Source organism: Gekko japonicus, unplaced genomic scaffold (genome assembly GCF_001447785.1).
Source record: "Gekko japonicus isolate JY-2015 unplaced genomic scaffold, Gekko_japonicus_V1.1 scaffold130, whole genome shotgun sequence".
Classification (NCBI taxonomy): domain Eukaryota; kingdom Metazoa; phylum Chordata; class Lepidosauria; order Squamata; family Gekkonidae; genus Gekko; species Gekko japonicus.
The window spans coordinates 144,871-152,761 of record NW_015166423.1 but is presented as its reverse complement, the minus strand read 5'-3'; positions in this window follow the sequence as shown (position 1 = coordinate 152,761).

Sequence of the window (7,891 nt, the reverse complement as noted above, 5' to 3'; positions counted from 1 at the left end):
TGTCAAGCAAGTTTTGCCACCCCTGATCTAGAACAATGAATTGAGATACTGAAGATCTCGGGAAATCATTTCTCTCTCCATAGCAACAACATAGACATACACAGAATTCCCAAAGCTATGATGAGAAGGGAGTGAAAAGTTTTTTTTCAATGATGCAGCTTTTCAATATTTAATCAAATATGGGAACCGTAAATAGAACCAATGAAACAGATCACTGCTGTGCTATATCAACTAATTTATAATGCACCAAAGTCTGTACTGATTACCAACTGCAATGCTAAGAGCAGCAATTCATATCATAATTGCTATCTTATTTTTCATCACTGCTGATTTCTCTACCCTATCTTTTGCTGGTGCTGTAACTTGCAAATTAGAGGAAACTCCTGGATGCAAGATAACTGTCCCATTCAACTTAATTTGTATTTTAAACCCAGTCTTTTTCACAGATTTGCACTGGGTAGGCTGCAGTTTTCTTCAGTCCAGGCTTGCAGGCAATAACCACACTGTGCTTATAATAAACACGCAGTGGCTGAACTTTCAAGAAGCCCTAGTTCAGCTTCACAAAAACATGCCATGCAATTTTCTTTTGCCAAAACTACATAAACTGGTAACCACATAGATCTTTTTATGGTCTAGATTCTGTCAGTCATTTGCTCCTTTTTATTTACAAACAAAACAGATATGAATATAATCAAAGGGAATAATTTGATCTGAAATGCACAGCTGATTTCTAGCACATCTGAAAATTCAAACACTTCCAGAGGCAGACACACGTAGCAAGAAGGATGGAAAAGTATAATATGAAAATTGAGCTGTGGTTAGAAATCATGGTGTTCTTTCTGAAAAAAATACTGAAGTGATAAAGTGTTCGGTGTGTTAGACAGATATTCAGGTGTTTCCACAATGATGTTTTCCCAATATTTTAGCAACCTGAGTTGTACAGTTTTTTTGTTGTTTCCACACAATGCCATCCTCTACTTGTATATGAATCAGGGGTCATTTCCTCCCGGAGTGCCCTGGAGCAGCGCTCCGGCAGAAACGAGCCCAGGCCCCCCCAGGGGGGAATGAAATGCCCTGCGTTCCCTGCCCCATCTTCTCCAAGTGCCCCACAGCCATGGGGCACTTGGAGAAGATCGAGCAGGGAAGCCAGGCATGTCTTCCTCTGAGACTCTCCGCTTTTGCAGAGAGACTCGGGGAGGGGGAAATAAATGCCCTGGGAACCCAGACATGCCTGCCTCTCCCCTGAGCCTCTCTGCTTTTGCAGAGAGACGGGGGGGATTTAAATCTGAGCATTTCCAGCTCTCCCCTCCCTCCCTCCTTCCCTCGCTTCCACTCCTCTCTCCCTATTGGCTTTCTTTCTCCTTCCTTCCTTCCCATCTCTCTCTCTCTCCCTCTCTCTCGCTCTCTCTTCCTTCCTTCTTTCTTTCTTGCCCTCTGACATACTTCCAGTGATGTCAGGGGGTGTGGCATATGCAAATAACTTATGCTAATGAGTTATGCTAATGAGCTCCTGCACCTCTTTTTCTACGAAATGACCCCTGATTATGAATTATATGCTCCCCAATATTTCCACTGAAAACTCCACTTCTTTTTAAAACGGCATCACGATTAGAGGATTCTGGTACTGTAGGAAATGAGGAAAAATGCATTAGCCTGTCCTGAGTGGAATTTCTGTTGCAAATATGAATGGACCAACAATCACATCAGCAACATGACCACCTCAGAAAATCCCTTCCACATGGAAGCACCCCGGGTTTAAAGAGCATGGAACACAAGAAAGCAGTATGTAAAAGTATAAGCTGACGTAGCAGGAACTCCTTTGCATATTAGGTGACACACCCCTAATATAGCCAATCATCCAAGAGCTTAGAGAGCTCTTCGTACAGGGGCTACTGTAAGCTCTTGGAGGATTGGCTACATTAGGGGTGGATCGCCTAATATGAAAAGGAGTTCCTGCTACAAAAAGAGCCCTGCAGGTGTTGAATCAGTAAAGGTTCATGAACAAAGTTTATACACTTAGTCACTGTGACTGCAATTCTAAGAATGCTCTCCGAGAAGAAAGCCCTATTGAATAAAATGGCACTTGCTTCTGAATAGGCCTGCTTTTTATTTCTTCCTCGGAGTCTCAGAGCGGCCTACAAACTCCTTTCCCTCCCCTCCTTGCAACAGACACCCTCTGAGGTAGGTGGGTCTGAGAGAGCTCTTTCCATAACTGTCTTTGAGCGAACAGCCCTGACAGAACTATGGCTTGCCCAAGGTCATCCAGCAGCTGCAAGTGGAGGACTGGGGAATCAAACCTGGTTCTCCCAGATTAGAGTCTGCGTAATTACCACTACACCAAACTGGCTCTCCAGTTTGCCCACTAAAACCCAGTATCAATCCATTTTTTAAAAAAATGCTCAATTATGTTTTAGAAAGGTTTTTAAGCACCTCTGCACTCCTGAGACTCCCACCTACAGACTTCCCAAGTCTTGGCCAGGACCATGCTCACCTGTGTGTTACTTTAACAGAATTAGGAATATGACAGAGGGGCAGGAGCTCATGCCATGGCACACTCCAGATGACAAGAAGTCTGGACATTTTACATCTTATTGCAAGGAACCAGATTTAGTTGTGTGTCTCACTATTATCAGGTCTCATTTTCATTCTGCACAACCAGAAACGTCTGACAGCATGTCTCATTTCATTCTGCAATATATTCCAAATCTTGCAAGTCAGTAACCATGTGACCAATAACTTCACATGCAGTTTAGTAATATATGTGATCTTGCCTACAATCCTGCTGGCAAGGAGATGGGGAGCGCTGCATACAAAACCAATTTTACCATTTGAGATGATATTATTATTCCTTCTATTGTTGCAAAGGATGGGCATACCATTTCCATCTAATTTTGATCTTCTGCTTTTTAAAGGTGAAAGGTACACAGGAATTATAATAAAGAAAAATAGATAGACCATTACATAAAAGTTTGGCTATGCCATTCATCTTGACAAACAGAGGTGATATTCTGACAGCTAATCACCATGGGTTTTATTTTCTTTTGCATCCACCCCAGTTCCAAGCAGCCCTATTAATTTTAATAGGCTGGTGCACTCCTATTTAATGGTTCAATGATTATAATATACTGGTGCTTTCCTTCGCATAATCAAGAGGTTCAGGAAGCAAAATAACTTTTTAAACTTAATATATCAAAATGGGTTCTGAAAGCCTTACAAGCATTTCAACTTTTCTTTAGGATTATTGAAGTCTTATCTAAACTCTTCTCAGAATAATTATATGCTTTCAGACCTACGAATACACTTTTACTTCTTTCCGCTAACCCTTATCTGGAGTCACAGATGTTATTAAAGATGCATATCCATAATAAAAACTATACAGTCTCATCATGTTGGCTGCTGAATCTTTCAACCTGACTGGCATTTCCCAGTGCCATGCCCCCTTTCCAAAAGGTCTACAATCATTAACAAGGTCAAGTTTTCCACTCAGTGAATGTCTGCTCAATTCCAAGAATATAAGTAATACTCTTACATGTTAGGATCAGATATTAATGCACTTCTGAGGCCTAGAAAACATAGAAGCCTATGGCAACAATCTTCAATTTTCCTACCATAGAATCACTGCAAATAGCCTCAGGAATACAACTCCAAGCTTCATAGAGGTCAGTAACATTTCTCTGTACTCGTCTCTTTGGGGGAAAGGACACATATGTTTGAACAAAAGTAAGGTTTATGGATTAATCCCAAGTCAATCATACTGAGTATTGATGTTATGACCTTTGGGCAAGGCAGGAGATTGATGAGTTTGGGTTTTACACAAAAGAAGAAAAGAATCACAGATATTAGAAAGTAAAGACACCCAGTAAATTAAAAGGGCAGAATATTTTGGTTAGGATTATAGTACATCCAGGATTGACCTTGACAGTACAAAAATTGAATGTCATGTTCAGTCTCTAGTCCATTTCTCATCCTGGACATACCATTGCTTGTATAGTTCTGCAGCTTGTGGGTCCTCAGCCCAATGATGCCACTATTAACCCAGAATATCAGCTTTTCCTGTTTTCCAGAGCTTTGCTGAATCCTCTTTTCTGAACCATACAGGATGCTCAAAGCTGGACTGGAGGTATACTATACACCATAAAATGCATGAATCATAGAAATGTATGGCATTTTTAATCCTGAGCTAAGGTATGCACTGGTAGGAAAATAATTTAAAACATCTGTAGCAATTTGAAAGGCAGGTTCAAATTGGATCTGATATATTTTCTGTGACATTAGCTCTGTAGACAAATTTTCCACACACACACCCCCAAAGGCCCTTGTAATAGATGATGGCATTATAACTTCCTTTAATACTGCACTTGCACCCTCTGACTAGGAGGTAAAGATAATCTAATATCAGAGAAGAGGAAAATTCATGCTCGGGGATGCTTTCTTGAGAGGGGGATTCAAGCATACAACAAGCCATTTCCCACCTCCATGTTTTCCACTTGCTTAGGATTAGAACTACTTCTTCTCACAAAGGGGGTGGGAGTGAACAATGACTAGCCCAGAATATTCAACCCTATTTTGGAGTTTATTAAGAACAGACGAGATACAGGGAAGTGAACAACACAGAGAACACAGTTTTCAAAGAAATAAATTTCCAGCTAAGCAACACTTTGCCAGCCATCTATACTAGGGTTGCCAAATGGGCCTGGGGGGCGGAGAATCCCTCGCTTTGGAGCCCTGATTTCCACCCCAGCTGAATCGGGGCCCGGGGGAACCCCGCCCCCGAAGCTGCGTCGCCACGTTGCTGACGTTGGGGGCGTGGCTGAGCTCGTCGGGGGAAACCATATGGTCGAGCTCGGCCACGCCCCCAACATCTGCAACGTTGCACGTCACTTCTGGTGACGTCCTGCTGGCGCGCCCCCCAAAGGACCTCCCAGACACCGACGAGGCTCCCCCACTCTGAGGGGTAAGTGGATTTGGCAACCCTAATCTATACTCATCACTCCATTTCCAAGGAGATAGGCCAGAATTTTATTTATATTCCACAAGCAAACAAATTACATCATTTTCTTAGCACTTTCTAGGGGAGTTCAGGACAGAGGCAGAAGCAGAGTTCGACCAGTGCAAAAGTGAGGGGAATTAGCTTTTTGTGCCTCAGATGGTCAAAGACAACAAGAAGCTTTCACCAGGACTGGATGAGTTTTGCACTTTCCTTTCTGAATGGTGAGCAAAACCTTATCTCATCTCAGAGACGTGTGTAAAGGGGCTGGTTTGGATCAGCAATATTTAGTTTGCCACTAAAATATTAGGAGTACTTGTTTGAAGAGAGATAGTGGAATCTCCTTGGCTGTATGAAAAACATGGTGTGTAGAACAAAGATGGCAATAAAACATAAAGGAGCAAGAAAGGGAGACATCTGTATTACAAGCCTAGAGTTGCTTCCAGACTTGGAGTCATTCCATAACAGAACATATAAACTTACTTTGACAGTGCCAGCACTTACATTTCACCTGCTATAATCCACTGTGGTCAAAGAAAGTATCTCTCATGTCTCAGGTTCAGTGAGTTCTTTTTTTCAATTATTATGATAATTTTCTAGGCATATCAAAGGTCAAAATAGCTCAAGTGTTTCAGACTCATTTAAACCCCACTATCTTGATCATTTCTTCAGCGGCTAAATGGGCTGCACTCAGAACATCTAATTGTCTTCTGTATTTTAGCTCTTGGGGATTATGTGTACCTTCCTTGTTTTCTATGAAAAACGGCTTCCTCCTCTCTGCCTCTCCCCTCCATGTGCCACCTGAAGAGCAAAAGTCTTTGAAACTGTCATGGTGCATTGCACAATCTGTCAGCACAGTTCCCTGAGCACAGCATAACATGTTTTGGGGCATCATTCTGCTATCTTGTATATATACAGCTTTGTCCCAGTAAGATCAACATGAAATCCTCAAATGTCACTTTTGAACATAGTTCCCTTACATCTGTAGCCTTAGGTTGCCTGTGACAATTGTTATTAAAAATTTGAAGGAGTACATTTGGTTAATTCAGATAAAAACCAATGCTTCTAAAAGACTTCCTAACTCTCGCCAAGTCTCTGTAATACAAATTGAAGTTACTTTCTTAAGGGAGTAGAGATTCTCTATCCAGAGAAGAGTAATGTGAGATTATCCACCAAACTTTGACCCAGAACTTAATTCAAGGGACCTTGATTTCTTATTTAAGTAGATGTGTTTTCAACAACAGCAACAAAAAATAGCTAGCAGTTGGATAGTGGTGATAGATCATAATGTAAGATCCCTCCAGAGCAGGAAGAATGTTTCTACATCCCAAACATGTGGTATTGGTTACCAGGATAGATGACCTTTTTTGAGCCTGAGTGTTGGGGGAAATGCAGCACCTACGCATTAAAAATTTTGTGTCTATAAGGTGGCACAGAGGATTATGGCTTCACCTATGAAGTTGTTTACTAAGGTCTGAACACTCCTTTAATTCTCTTGGTACCACAAATAGTGTTTTAAGATTAAGGTTATGAGAAGGTCTCTCAACAGCGTTAGTTGTTTACATTGGTTTAATGATACATGGACTCACAATGTTATGCTATATGTTTTGCTATGTAATAAGGATTGAGCGTATTGATTTCACTGTTTATATGGAATATCTTTCAATAAACATTTTAAAACTAAAATAAATAAAAAAATAAACCGCACTGAAGGAAAAGCCATCCAAGCCAGGATCTGTGTACTTTGGGGAGCGACCTCCCTGCAGCACACAGATCCGGGAGCTGGTTTCTCCTGTGGCGTGGTTTAAACCAGGCTGCGGGAGAAGCCGATCAGGCTGGCTTTTCAAAAAATCTGGTATTTTTCTTCTCAGGTCTATTAGACCAGGAAAAAAAATGGGATTTCCGAAAAATCCAGGATCCCAATCCTGTATCAGTATTGGGATATGGGATTTTTTATGAAATACAGAAATTTTATGAGGTCCAATCGACCCGAAACGAAAAATACTGAATTTTTTAAAACTGCACACCCCTACTGGATGCTTAATGTATCTTTCTAACACTTTAACAATATACAACCAATATACAACCAGTCCTGGAAAAACTGACGTCATCAAGCCAAGCCGAGTGAATGCCGTCTGGAACACGTCTAAGTCTACAGTTGAACAAAATCCCCATCGGCTGTGTGCGACTTAAAAAAGATTTATATGTTGTCCTCCCTTACCCCCTATGAATCATTGTTAGTCCCTTGTGAATATGTGTAACTGTAAATCGCTCAGAGCCAGCAGCTCTGCAGGATTGAGCGATTAATAAATCGAAAGATATTATTATTATTATTATTATTATTATTATTATTATTATTATTATTATTATTAATCTCATTTGTGTCTGTAAACCTTCATTTTTTTCTACAAGCTACTATATCCTTATTACACTTACAGAATGTGACCTTTGTTCACCTTTTCACAAAACCACTGAGGTAACTGTTTTCCTTTTCCAGTCTTGGGTTCCATTCTGAGATACAGAATAAGCATCTGCAAAAGAGGGGTAGGCAGATGTAACATGTTCATACCAACTTAGACTGCTGCATCCAATTATCTTTCAATCTTCCAGAAAGATCTCATCCAATATATCAAAACGTAATGGAAGCTTCTCATAGATAACATTTGTAAAAGAGGGATTCACTACTGAAATGGGAGCAATTTTTTGTGAGAAGAAAATGTTAAATGAAGTGCTGAAATTTAAACCATACAATTTCCAGTAGTAACACATAGCAAATGAACACATGCCACCTTATACTGGTCTACCCATCATCTACTCTGACTGGTAGAGCTCTCTAGAGCAGGGGTCCCCAAGCTTTTTGAGCTTGTGGGCAGTGTTCCCTCTAAGTTGAGTTAGTGTGAGCTA